Raw genomic sequence first — 15,050 nt, forward strand, 5'->3', positions numbered from 1 at the left:
GTGCACCCCCAATTGTTACTTGCTGCCCTTTCTGCTCAACTTTAGCAGTGAATAGTTTTACAGACTGTATGCGATGAAACAGGCTGGCACAAAGTCAGGAGAATAAAGACAGTATTTCAACCCTAGCTTTCAGTGTTTTCAGTTTATAATACAGTCCCGACTGAAAAATATTGTGACGGGGCAAGGCCAGATGGCTATACAAAAGTAGTGGAAGATAGATATATTAGCTCCAGGCTAAACAAATCCATGGTACCAGGATAAGTGAAATGGCAGCTGCTCCAGGTCAATTAAGACACCTGGGGCCAATTAAGAACTTTCCAGAAGGCAGGGAGAATGCTAGGTTGATTGGGACAGCTGAAGCCAATCAGGGGCCAGCTGAAACTAGTTAAAAGCCTCCCAGTCAGTGAAGTGGGTGTGTGTGTGTCAGGAGCTGTGGGAGGAAGTTGTGCTGTTGGAGAGACTGAGTAGTACACACCATATCAGGCACAAGGAAGGAGGCCCTGAGGTAAGGGTGAAGTGGAGCTTGAGGAAGTGAGGGCTGCTGTGGGGGAAGTAGCCCAGGGAATTGTACTTGTCATGTTTCGAAAAGGTCAGCTACCGTAGCTGATACTATTAGGGTCCCTGGACTGGAGCCCGGAGTAGAGGGTGGGCCCGGGCTCGGGATCCCCCCCCCCCCCGACTTTGCCCCGTGCTTAATCACTGAGACTGGGAGACAACAGAGACCGTGCAAGGAAGGATAACTTCTCCTCACCTCCCTTGCTGGCTTATGATGAAAATGGCTCAGTAGACTGTGACCCTTGTCTCTAGAGAGGATCACAGTGAGCCTCTGAATCTAGTGAAATCTGCCAGGAAACGCGGGACCCACGGACGCAAGGACAGAGCTTTGTCATAATATACACACACAGAATGTTACAATATCTAATATACATATAGTTACACATAAAAACTAAAAATAAAATCTATTCATTACATGATGAGTTGCTATTTTCCCCACCCACAGGACCCTGCCTTGTTCAGTGCACAGAACTGATGCTTAGGGGGCAGAATTAAGGTTAAACTGACAACTGTAAATCCAGCATTTCCTAATTTTTCAGTACTTAACTTTACAACCTAAAAGAACATTATTTTAAACAGTTTTTGTGCATGTCTGAATACATATCTGCAGAAACTCGCACACAAAATGTGCAGTTAACACACGGGTTAAACCAAAAAACAACACTGCTAACATTCAGCTACAACTATAATTCTGCTGTACACAACAATCTCTCATAGGCCCATAAAGATGCATTGCAGAACACACAAAATACAAACTTGCAATTACAAAAGTAAAGTCCACATTCACTGAAATCAGTGTTGCTGTGCCAATTTACAGCAAGAGAACTTGGCCATATATAAATCAGATCCTTCTTTGAAGAGATACCATATGCCAGCTTTCCCTTTATCTTTCTAAATGTCAGTTTTCAGCTCCTGACTCATAGAAAATGAAACTTTGAACTGCAGGCACTGACAGCACCTAACAGACCTTTATACTCTTTGCTTAACAAGGAAAAAGTCCTTTGACTTGTAGCAGTCATATGTAAGTTTTTTTTTTTTTTTTTTTTTTTAAATAGTACAGTGGCACTGCCTGCTACCAAAGAGATAGTAGCAGACATGGGACTATCACTTTTGGGACTGGTGACAAGTAAATAGATCCCAAAGGTAGACTTTGTTTCTAGGTGTGAGGATGCTGTGCTCATGTGGCTGTATGCATAACAGCTTTGCACAGCGTAGAACTGTGCAAAGAATGGAGCAAGGTATTCTTAAGAGAGTGTTCCATTTTCCTTGCAAGGTTCCCTCATAACTGGTGTAAAACCCAACCAGAATTAAATTATGAGCAGAAAGAAATTTTAAGTCCACCCACAACATTTCAGAGGTTTGTGAGCTCTCAAAAGGACACCATCAACTTGAAATCTAGTCACTTTTCAAAAATGAGTTTCAGGTCCCCGAGTCATATGCCACTGAGCCTTGCTGACAGATTTTTGTAGTTTACTGTGCTTTTAAAATGTTTTTTTCCTTCCTCTTACAGTGTGAATTACACAAACAACAGAAGAAACTGATTAACTGATCACAGAGAGTGACTCAGTCTATGGCAGCACTTTGTCATAAATGCACAAAGCAAACAAACCAGGGCAGAAAAAATTCCCCTCTAATCTCTTTCACTTACAGGAATCTTATGCTTACCATACAACAGTAGGTAAGCATGAAGCAGTATTATTTTCAAGCTGATGGCTTCCTTTTAATGAACATTTAGCCTAGTACAGGGGTTCTCATGACAAATTTTTGATGGCCTCAGATTGCAGCCCCCAACTTTTGCTGGTGGGTGCTCTGATAATTTTTCCTAAAATACTTAAGAAACTTTAGGAAAAACAAATAAATATGCACATCCAAATCACTGGAATTTATTTATTGCAAGCTACTGTTGCCTATCCATACACCTCCCCATCCAGGACTTAATTTGTCCCCGGGATTGCCAGGGCTAAGTAAGTCTGCTGTGAAAAGTGATATTCATATGTTTGTTAATATTTTTCACAGCCTCCCAGCAAGCTTAGAATCATAGAATCATAGAATATCAGGGTTGGAAGGGACCTCAGGAGGTCATCTAGTCCAACCCCTGCTCAAAGCAGGACCAATCCCCAATTAAATCATCCCAGCCAGGGCTTTGTCAAGCCTGACCTTAAAAACTTCTAAGGAAGGAGATTCCACACCCCCCCCCCCCCAGGTAACGCATTCCAGTGTTTCACCACCCTCCTAGTGAAAAAGTTTTTCCTAATATCCAACCTAAATCTCCCCCACTGCAACTTGAGACCATTACTCCTTGTCCTGTCCTCCTCTACCTCTGAGAATAGTCTAGAACCATCCTCTCTGGAACCACCTCTCAGGTAGTTGAAAGCAGCTATCAAATCCAGGCTCATTCTTCTCTTCTGCAGACTAAACAATCCCAGTTCCCTCAGCCTCTCCTCATAAGTCATGTGTTCCAGACCCCTAATCATTTTTGTTGCCCTTCGCTGGACTCTCTCCAATTTATCCAAATCCTTCTTGAAGTGTGGGGCCCAAAACTGGACACAGTACTCCAGATGAGGCCTCACCAATGTCGAATAGAGGGGAACGATCACGTCCCTCGATCTGCTCGCTATGCCCCTACTTATACATCCCAAAATGCCATTGGCCTTCTTGGCAACAAGGGCACACTGCTGACTCATATCCAGCTTCTCGTCCACTGTCACCCCTAGGTCCTTTTCCGCAGAACTGCTGCCGAGCCATTCGGTCCCTAGTCTGTAGCTGTGCATTGGGTTCTTCTGTCCTAAGTGCAGGACCCTGCACTTATCCTTGTTGAACCTCATCAGATTTCTTTGGCCCAATCCTCCAATTTGTCTAGGTCCCTCTGTATCCTATCCCTGCCCTCCAGTGCATCTACCACTCCTCCTAGTTTAGTATCATCCGCAAATTTGCTGAGTGCGCAATCCACACCATCCTCCAGATCATTTATGAAGACCTTGAACAAAACTGGCCCTAGGACCGACCCCAGGGGCACTCACTTGACACCGGCTGCCAACTAGACATGGAGCCATTGATCACTACCTGTTGAGCCCGACAATCTAGCCAACTTTCTGCCCACCATATAGTGCATTCATCCAGCCCATACTTCTTTAACTTGCTGACAAGAATACTGTGGGAGACAGTGTCAAAAGCTTTGCTAAAGTCAAGAAACAATACATCCACTGCTTTCCCTTCATCCACAGAACCAGTAATCTCATCATAGAAGGCGAGTAGATTAGTCAGGCATGACCTTCCCTTGGTGAATCCATGCTGACTGTTCCTGATCACTTTCCTCTCATGTAAGTGCTTCAGGATTGATTCTTTGAGGACCTGCTCCATGATTTTTCCAGGGACTGAGGTGAGGCTGACTGGCCTGTAGTTCCCAGGATCCTCCTTCTTACTTTTTTAAAGATTGGCACTACATTAGCCTTTTTCCAGTCATCTGGGACTTCCCCCGTTCGCCAAGAGTTTTCAAAGATAATGGCCAATGGCTCTGCAATCACAGCCGCCAATTCCTTCAGCACTCTCGGATGCAACTCATCCGGCCCCATGGACTTGTGCACGTCCAGCTTTTCTAAATAGTCCCTAACCACCTCTTTCTCCACAGAGGGCTGGTCAACTACTCCCCATGTTGTGATGCCCAGCGCAGCAGTCTGGGAGCTGACCTTGTTAGTGAAGAGCTTCTAAGTCTGCTGTGAAAAGTGAAATTAACAAATATACAAGTTTCAGAGTAACAGCTGTGTTAGTCTGTGTTCGCAAAAAGAAAAGGAGTACTTGTGGCTCCTTAGAGACTAACCAATTTATTTGAGCATAAGCTTTTGTGAGCTACAGGTTCTCTCTCCCTCCCCCCCCCCAAACACACAAACCCACTCACAAACAGGAGAGTGGGTTTGTTGGGGGGGGGGGGGAGGAGAAAATCTGGATTTGTGCTGGAAATGGCCCACCTTGATTATCATACACATTATAAGGAGAGTGATCACTTTACATAAGCTATTACCAGCAGGAGAGTGGGGTGGGGGGAGAGAAGAGAAAACCTTTTGTAGTGATAAACACCCATTTTTTCATGATTTGTGTGTATAAAAAGAAACATCTTCTGTATTTTCCACAGTATGCATCTGATGAAGTGAGCTGTAGCTCACGAAAGCTTATGCTCAAATAAATTGGTTAATCTCTAAGGTGTCACAAGTACTCCTTTTCTTTTTGCAAACATACAAGTATCACTTTTCACAGCAGACTTACTTAGCCTGGGGACAAATTAAGCCCTGGATGGGGAGGTGGATGGATAGGCAGCAGTGGCCGGGGTGAAGGAGGTAGCGGGGAGCCAGAGCCGGAGCCTGAAGCCCAGGGATGGGGCCAGAGCCTGAAGCACCACGATCAGGGCTCAGGGACGGAGTGCAAAGCCTGAAGCCCCATGGCCAGAGCCTGCCACCCCAAGGCCGAAGCCTTAGCCCCACCCCACCCGGGAAGTTGGGGAAACTCACAGGCTGCCTGCTCTTCCAGCATTGTGCCCCAGGTGTCTCCAGAGAGGGGCAAGGCCCAACCCCTGCTGGCAGCCCCAGCAACCAACACCAAGGCAGCACATCCAGAAGCAACAGGAAGGGGGAGGGGCAGCTGCTTTGCCCCCCAATCACTGCCCATGAGGCTGTGGCCACAAGAAAAGCCCTGGGTGGCCACATGCAGCCACAGTGGCAGCATTTGAGAAATGCTGGACTAGTGGCTGATAAAACCATTGCAAAGCTTGTCTAGTTAGGGCCTGGGTGGAACCCCACTAACTTCAATGGGGCTCTCATGAGCATAGGGGTGTGTCCACAGGCAGCTCACTGCAGGGCCTAAAAAACCTTAAAAAATTGGCAATGGTACTTCATAAAATATAAGCCAAAATGATTTGTATAATTTAACGGATCCATATTGTAACACACCTGCGTGTGTGCATGCGTGTATGTAGGTGCACGCTTCTGCGTGTCTCAATAGACTGAAGTGTTGCTGTAGCTAAGTAGCATCACAGTTTCCATAATAGAACAGTATTTTTCCAGGGTATGTAACTCAGCTAAGTGTGTTTCAGTTTGTTCAAGTAAAGTGCATTTCTCTTTAACATGAGATAGAGAAGATTATGAGTTAATAAGCAAGAGAGGCAGCTTGCAGCTCCAATTTAATGCAACAGCTACAGGTCAGAGACCCTAGCACAGACAAGTAATTAACTACACTTTCTGGGTCTCAAGGCACTAGAGCAAAGGATCCAGAAAAAAGCAGCAGATGAAATAAAAATAAAGACCACGTACAAACGAGTCTGATCACATGAAAACATCAATAGCGGAGACTGAGGCCTTTTCCATACGTAACAGTTGCTGCATCAATTGTCATTAGGTTTTGTAATTATTACTGATAAAAATGGACTCTTCAGTCTTTTCTCCTTCAAATCCTCTTCAAAACCCGCTTCCTTCAGCTTGCCTTCCATAATTCATCTCCACCTAGAATCCATCTGCTCACTTCCTCCCTCCCCATCCAGTATACAATTCAAGATAAACACAAAGCAGGATGAAAAGGAGTACTTGTGGCAACTTAGAGACTAACCAATTTATTAGAGCATAAGCTTTCGTGAGCTACAGCTCACTTCCTCAGATGCATATCGTGGAAACTGCAGCAGGCTTTATATATACACAGAGAATATGAAACAATACCTCCTCCCACCCCACTGTCCTGAGCTGTAGCTCACGAAAGCTTATGCTCTAATAAATTGGTTAGTCTCTAAGGTGCCACAAGTCCTCCTTTTCTTTTTGCGAATACAGACTAACACGGCTGTTACTCTGAAACAAAGCAGAATAAAATTATTCTATGTGAATCTTTTGTAGATAATGCTTATGCCAGAGCAGTTTTCCATCTCCCTGTTTTCTGTGGTCTCCTCTCTTCCTTAGTCTGCTGTCATTCTTGTTGGGTTTCTGGCAAGCAGAGTGGGCTAATGATTAAAATCCAAGATTGGGACTCTAGAGGCCTGGTTTCTAATCCAGTTCTAACTCAGAAGACAGTATTAAATTAGGAAGGTCACTTAACCATTCTTTGCTTTACATTTCCTCGTCTTCAAAATAGGAGTAACACTTACCTAACCGCCCAGGGAGGTGTGAGACTCAAATCAGTTAGGCCCTGATCCCGCAATCAAATCCCTGTAAGTGGACCTTTGACTACAGTACAGTTCTGCACCAGTACTAGGATCTGCCCCTGCAGACCTGACTGCAGAATCAGCAGGTACAGATACACAGGGATTAAAGACCCACAGTATGGCCTAGGTCAGCTAATTTGGGTTTGCAGGGCTCAGGCTCCAGGGCTAAAAATTACTGTGTAGACATTCAGGCTTGGGCTGGAGTCCAAGCTATGGGACCTCCACCCTTGCAGGATCCCAGAGCTCAGACTCCAGACCGAGCCTGAACGTCTACACAGTGACTTTTCAGCTAAAAGCGTGAGCCCCATGAGCCAGTCAGCTGACCTGAGCCAGCTGCAGGTTTTTTATCCCTGTGTAGACATATCCAGGGTGTTTGTGATGCCTTGGATCTGTTGAGATCTGTTCACAGAAAGTTATAAGGAAGTGCTAAGTACCACTGTCTAATTCAGATGTCAAGGCAGACACTTGAACTGCGAAGCACCACGTCCATCATTGGTTTGATATGAACAATAATAAAAAGAGTCATAATAAAAAAAAGCAAATAAAAGAGTTGTAATCAGGAAACTTGAAGACAAAAGAATAGGTATCATGGTCAGTGCCTTAGTGAAGCTTGTGGTCCTGTGAACGTATGTTGGAGGGAAGGAGACTCTTTCTTGTTAGTCACTTTTCCTTTGCTAGTCAGTCCTCTGCATTGGTATGTTTACCTGCTATTCAAGCTAAATATAATCTGAGTAGGAGTAAGTCAGACACACAAAAAATGTATCAGTCAAAGTCAGCCCAATTTGAAATATGAAAATCTAATGTGAAATATGAATACCAAATATGAAAATACCAGGTTCTTGCAAATTCCACAGATACAGACAAATCTTACGGATTACCACATTATGACTGCATGAGTACAATTCAGAAAGCTGCTACAATCATCTCAATCCCTGAGCAGTTTCTAAAACTTTGTTTCCTAGGTCACGTATGATAATGCAGAGATTTCAGAAAATGAAACATTTTTCCATCTGATAACCATATATGTCCATGTTCAGGTGCCACCAACCCAGACTGACAGGTTGTCTTTGTTGACTGGTCTGACAGGATAAATGCCTGTGTTGGGGTATACAAACCCCACACTGGGCCGAAGGTGTTAAAAGGCACAGGTAGCACCACCTCTCCAGGTCTGCCAAGCATGCTCTGATTGGAGGAGCAGGTTACAAGGACGTCAGAAGTCAAAGCAGAGGGGGACAGACAGGCTGCAGGAGAGAAGAAGCCTTCTCCAGGAAATCAGACAGAAAGTGGAGCCTAAGAGGGCACCACAGAGCAAGTAAGGTCCACAGGCAGTGCCTTCGCCAACTACCCCCCCCCCCTTTGAGAAGAGAAGATTACTCACCATGTGCACGAACTGCAGTTCTTCTAGATGTGTCCCTCTGTGGGTGCTCCACTTCAAATTACTTCAGGCATGCATGTGTCTCTCGAGCCCTTGATCAGAGATTTTCTGTTAGCGGAGTCCATTTGGCCCATGCATGCACGCTATACAACCTCATGCTGCACTCTGAGGGCATAGGATTGCACAGGTGAACTGCCCTCAGTTCCTTCTCTATCTGCATGGCCAACAACAACAATCTGAAGCAGAGAGGAAAGAAAGTAGGTCGAGGAACATCCCTAGGGACACACACCACGAAGAACCACAGTTACAGCACAAGATGAGTAATCTTTTCTTCTTCTTCTTCAAGTAGAGTCCCTATGGGTGCTCCACTTCAGATGACTCCCGAGCCGTATCCTCACAGGAAGGAGGGAGCTTCGGAAATAAGTCTGAGACTGAAGACAGTACAGCAGAACCAAGTGCCTCATCAGACCTGATGCCATGGATCAAGGCATAGTGTTTAGAAAATGTATGCACTGAAGCCCATGGAGCAGCTGTGCACATCTCAGATGCTAGAATGTTTTTGAGTAATGCTGTGGAAGTTTCTTGTGATCTGGTAGAGTGCTGTAATCCTTTGGGGGGAGGTAAGGCATCAGCTGCGTCATAGCAAACAATAATACATTAATAGATCCATCTCAACAGTCTCTGTGAATCACAGACGTGTAAGACTGGAAGGACTCTCAAGAGGTCACCTAGTCCAGTCCGCTGCACTCAAGGCACGACGAAGCAATAACTAGAACATTCCTGAAAGGTGCTGTCTGACCTGTTCTTAAAAGCCTCCAATGATGGACATTCCTCAGCCTCCCTAGGCAATTTATTCTAGTGCTTAACCACCCTGACACTTAGTTTTTCCTCATGTCCAACCTAAACCTCCCTGGCTGCAATTTAAGCCCATTGCACTTCCTGTCTTATCCTCACAGGTTTAGGAGAACAATTTTTCTACTCTCTTCCTCATAACAACCTTTTATGTACTTAAAAACTGTTATATCCTCCTCTCCAGATTAAACAAAGCCAATTTTTTCCTTTTTCCTCAGAGGTCATGTTTTTTCTAGACCTTTTATCATTTTTGTTGCTCTTCTCTGGAGCACCAATTTGTCCACATCTTTCCTGAAACGTGGTGTCCAGTTCTGGGCACCACACTCCACTGGAGGCCTAATCAGTGTGCCGCAGAGCTGAAGAATGACTTCTTGTGTCTTGATTACAACGCTACTGCTAATACATCCCAGAATGATGTCTGCTTTTTTGCAACAGTGTGACACTGTTGACTCATATTTAGCTTGTGATCCACTATAACCCCAGATCCCTTTCCACAGTACTCCTTCCCAGGCAGTCATTTCCCATTTTGTATGCATGCAATTGACTGTTCCTTCCTAAATGGAGTACTTTCATTTGTCCTTATTGAACTTCATCCTATTTACTTCAGACCATTTCTCCAGATCATTGTGAATTGTAATCCTATCCTTTAGAACACTTGCAACCCTTCCCAGCTTGGTATCATCTGCAAACTTTATAAGTGTACTCTCTATGCCTCGGCCAGGTCAGTACTATGAAGATAACCCTGGCATTGTCTGCCTGATCTTGTTCATCACTCTTGGAATTAGTGGGGTTAGCGGGAATGCATAGAATAGGCCCTTTGTCCAAGGAACGAGAAAGGCATCTCCCAATGAGAGGTGACCTAGGCCTCCCCTTGAGCAGAATAAGGAGCACTTCCTGTTGCAGGATGGGATGAATAGGTCTACCTGTGGAAGTCCCCACCTCTGGAATATCCCACAAAAGATTTAAGAGTGTAACTCCAATTCCCAGTCTTTGGAAAAGCACCCATTCAGTGTATCGGCTACAACATTCTGGACTCCAGGAAGGTAAAACAGCCAAGATCTGAATCCAATGGTTTATACACCAGTTCTATAACTTTAGAGCTTCAGCACACAGGGAGGGGGATCTTGCTCCTCCCTATTAGTTGCTACAGAACATGCAGGCCACATTGTCCACCATGAGTCTGATCGATTTACCCTTAATTTGTGACTGCCCGAAGTTTTAACAAGAGGATAGGGAGACCGCTTTCCTGAGGTGACCATCTGCCCTGAGTTGTGAGTGTGTTGAGGTGTGCTTCCCCACCCCACCAGTGATGTGTCTGTTGACACAGTTATTGTTGGAACTGGGGAGATGAAAGGAAAGCCCACACAGACTCTGTGTTTAACTTTCCAGCAATCCAGGGAGTTCTTCACTTGGAGGGGGGTCCATATTCTGTTTGTCCAAACTGTCCCTGGTTGAAGAATAGTTCCTTCTGAACCAGTCGTAAAAGCAGCCGAGGCGTAATCTTGCATGCTTGGTCACAAAGTGCAAGTTACTATATGATCCAGGAGCTGCAAACAGTTCCTTACTGCAGTACATAGACTTCTCTGAATTGTCCTGACCAGATTCGACAAAGTTATGAATCTGTCTGTGGGAAGAAAGGCCCTGGCTGTCAACGAGTCCAAATATGCCCCTATGAATTGTATTCCCTGTATAAGGGCTAACTTGGACTTCTTTGTATTTAGCTGGAGAGCCAACTCCTAGAAGAAAGAGCTGTCTGGATGGAAGTTAGTGTTGCTCTGTAAGATCAGCCCTTGGGTAGCCAGTCATCATGGGAATGGGATACAGAAAGACTAAAACTGCATGCAGCAGTGGAACAGGGTGGAAAATGCTGTGGTACTGGGAAGCACTGGTAATCCAAAGACTGGGGTCTTGGTACAAGAGAGTCCATTCAGTACCTATAAGCAGTGGGGATTCCGGCTTGTCTAACATTGACTAGTCTCTGGCATAATGGAATTCCTGCAGTACCGAGTGGGTCAGTAACAACGTGCCAGTTGATCTGGGTGGCACTGGAGTGCATAGGCTCGAGGGCCGAAGATGCATGCCTCGATTTTGTTGGTACCGACAAAGCCCAGTGAGAAGGCATCATTGATAAGTTTGAAATAGATGGCTGCGATCTGCAGATGGAAGGTATCTGGGCCCTGCCAGCACCATGCATCTCTGAAGTTCTCGGATATCTCCCTGCTCCACTGGTACTGGAGGAAGAGTCTTCTGCCTCCACAGTACTGAGTCAAGAGGTCAGAACTTCTGACCCCGTAGAATTAGCAGGAGATTGGGACTTCTTGGGAGCTGGTTCCTTGCGGTGGAAGTTTGAGCTCCTCTTCTTGGAGCATTCCCTGAGTCCTTTGAGATCTTCCCCCTTTTAGGTGAGACCTTAGCTGCGGCTGAAGGAGCACTGGATCTCCAGACACAGATATATGGGGTTAGAGGGGGTCTCCTGACCTGACTCAGGAGCAGATTGAAGGGAAAATTCCATCAGCAGCAGCTTCAGTTTGGTCTCCCAGTTTTCCCAACTCTAGATTTTAGAGCCAGGCAAAAGTTACATTTTTGGGAGATATGAGATTCTTCCAAGCAATTTACACATTTAGATTGGGTGTCAATGATTGGGATAGCCTCCTGACTAGTGAGGAAGCGTTTAAAACCTGGTGAGGCATGCATGCATGCCCAGCCAGGCCAAATAAGCTCCCCAGAAAACATGGGGGAGAAAAAAGGGGGAGAGGAAAAAACTGAAAACTTTCACTACCATCTCACTAATTCTGTGCTAACAACTAACACTAATTAGAACATTAAAACTAACTAAAACAACAACAACAAAACACGTTGAAGCGTGCATAAGGCAGACATACTAGATCTCTCTACTATCTTGGCTTGTGACAGAAGGAACTGCGGGCAATTTGCCTGTCCAGCCTTATATACCCTTGGTTCGTATAGAGCACATGCACGGGCTGAACGGACACTGCTGATGAAGAATCTATGATCAAGGGCTTAAGAAACGCATGCACACCTGAAATAACTTGAAGCGGAGCACCCATAGGGACACTACTCGAAGAAATATCATCAGGTCCTGCAGGACCTTGCTCCTTTGGACTCTTTCCATTAAGCGATTGACTGTATGGATTATAGGGGCTGTCAAGGTTCCTTCCCCACTCTGAACTCTAGGGTACAGATGTGGGGACCTGCATGAAAACCCACTAAGCTTATTTTTACCAGCTTAGGTTAAAACTTTCCCAAGGTACAAACTATTTTACCTTTTGCCCTTGGACTTTATTGCTGCCACCACCAAGCGTCTAACAAATATATAACAGGGAAAGAGCCCTCTTGGAAACGTCTTTCCGCCCCAAATCCTCCCAAACCAAACACCCCCTTTCCTGGGGAAGGCTTGATAAAAATCCTCACCAATTTGCATAGGTGAACACAGACCCAAACCCTTGGATCTTAAGGACAATGAAAAAGCAATCAGGTTCTTAAAAGAAGAATTTTAATTGAAGAAAAAGTAAAAGAATCACCTCTGTAAAATCAGGATGGTAAATACCTTACAGGGTAATTAGATTCAAAACATAGAGAATCCCTCTAGGCAAAACCTTAAGTTACAAAAAGACACAAAAACAGGAATATACATTCCATTCAGCACAACTTATTTTATCAGCCATTTAAACAAAACAGAATCTAATGCATATCTAACTAAATTGCTTATTAGCCCTTTACAGGAGTTCTATGCATTCCTGCTCTGGTCCCGGCAAAAGCAACACACAGACAGACAAACCCTTTGTCGCCCCCGCCCCCCTCCAGATTTGAAAGTATCTTGTCTCCTCATTGGTCATTTTGGTCAGGTGCCAGAGAGTTTCTCTTAGGGTTTTGCCTCTGGCCAGGAGGGATTTTATAGCACTGTATAGAGAAAGGTGGTTACCCTTCCCTTTATATTTATGACAGGGGCCATGCCCCAAACTGAAGAGACATAGGTAGGAAGTAAGTAGCCCGGGGCAGCAGACTTAGACTCACTGCAGGGAGGATCCGGCTATTGGTTGCTCTGCACAGGGCCATGGGCTGGGCCCCAGTGGAGATAGGAGGAGCCAGGCCTCGCTACCATACCCTCTTAAGGGCAAAGCCTAGATGCAGGTGGCGAGGAGAAGGTTCCTGGCTTAGGGTCAGGAAGAGGCACTTACCACCCTGAAACAGAGGCAAGGTCTCAAAAGTAGGGTGTGCTAATCACTATGCCGCCCAGCCCTCTGAGCACCCTATCACAGTGTCCAATCATTACTCTTCAAATTTGCCCAATTTCTGCCCTCTCACTCTCTCTCCAGTTAATATATTCCAAAGCAAAACTGGTATTTAAAATACATTATGCTGCAGTGTGGCTGAGTGGATAGAGCACAGGACTGGGACTCAGAAGACTAGGGTTTTATTCCCAGCTCTGCCATTGGCCTGCTGGGTAACCTTGGACAACTTACTTCACCTTCGTGCCTGGGTTTCCCCATATGTAAAATGAGGATACTCATACTTACCTCCTTTTAAAGCATTTTGCAATCTACTGATTAAAAGCACTATATAAGAGCTAAATGTTATTACTGTATCATCGTCATGGGATGGTTCTGTATTTTTAAGTCTTAGGCTTAGGTCATAATAGCTACTTCTAAGGTTTTGGCAGCAGGTAAGCCAGCCTGCTTCCCAGCAGGTTCCCACAGGGTACTCAGATATGACGGATTCTTATGACCTGTATCCTTGGTCTAAAAGGGAACAAATAAACCAACCAACAAAAATACCCTATGGAAGCCCCAGCATTAGCACATCTAAGCATGGAAACACTCTAAACACCATATCTAACTAGTGAGCAGGGAATCTCAAAAGGTTTACAGACTGTATGCTTATCTGAATCATTGGAGAACCTAATCGTGACATGAGAGACAGAAAAAATAAAAAACAAACAAAAAAACAAATCCCCTCACCAAAGAAATCCAACAAACTTTTTTCTAACCTGGACCCCTTGAGACATGTTCAGTCAATCATAGAAACAGAACCAATACCATGTGATTGGTTGTGACCAATCACAACCAATCTATTCAGCTCAAAATTTAACAGAGAATGCAAATAAATAAATAAAAGCCCATCCCATTTTTGCACCTTGAAAAGGATTTAGAGTTTTTTAAAAACTGCTCCCCAGATTGCACGGATTTCAACAATTTGAAAATACATTTTGACATAAAATAACTCTCATGACAAACACCTGACCCAGTTCAACATAGTCTTGAAAAAGTCCTACTACTGATTTTTCTTCTAAAACTAAAATCTGACTTCCCAGAAGGACATGGTAGAACGCTAAAATCAGACTATATAACTGGATATAAATGAAAAGGCCATGGGACAGTGTTTCTCAAAATTGTGATGGGCAAAAGACTGCTAAGCGAGAAGAAATGTATGCAGTGTAGTTGTAGCCATATTTAGCAAGATCTACACAGTGAACGTAAAAATTCACATAATAATCATTACACCATACCTTTCATCTAGAGGAACTGGCTCACAGCATGCTTTATAGATTATATGTCATTCACCATCTTCTATCTTCAGCTGTTGAGCAATGTTTCTAGGGCTCTTGAATAACAACTCCACCCCAGAGAAGGCTGTTTCAAATGTACACGGAGGTGTTTGAGATTTTATGACAAACATGTCAGTGCAGCATACAACTGCCCGCAGTGTTACTTATCAGTTCAGGACAGATGGTCATCTTCTCAGAACTGAGGGGGATTTACAATGTAATTACAAGGTACAATGTAATTACTTAAGCTGAAATATGGCCAGCACAAAGAAGGTTACACCTTTGCTTTTGTGCTAAGTGCCATGGGATCTTTGAAGACCTCAATTGCTCAGGTGTTTAATTTTGCATCTCATCTGAAAGATGAGCTTCCAACAGTTCAATATCTCTTACCCCATACTTGGCCACAAAACTTAGACTGAAAAGAAAGAGTATTACTGTCCATCCAGTTAGCAACACCATTTCCAGCAAGATTTCCTTGGCAGTCTCCCATACAAGTATGGACTAGGCCCACCCTTGTTTCACTCATG

General features: G+C 44.5%; 1 protein-coding gene across 5 annotated transcripts in view; it reads right to left on the reverse strand.

The window, feature by feature from the left end:
• Positions 1-15,050, reverse strand: part of MARCHF8 (membrane associated ring-CH-type finger 8) — a 171,251-nt gene that overhangs the window by 114,874 nt on the left and 41,327 nt on the right. The gene's annotated exons all lie outside the window — the stretch shown is intronic.

Source organism: Lepidochelys kempii, chromosome 7, assembly GCF_965140285.1.
Source record: "Lepidochelys kempii isolate rLepKem1 chromosome 7, rLepKem1.hap1, whole genome shotgun sequence".
Taxonomy (NCBI): Eukaryota; Metazoa; Chordata; order Testudines; family Cheloniidae; genus Lepidochelys; species Lepidochelys kempii.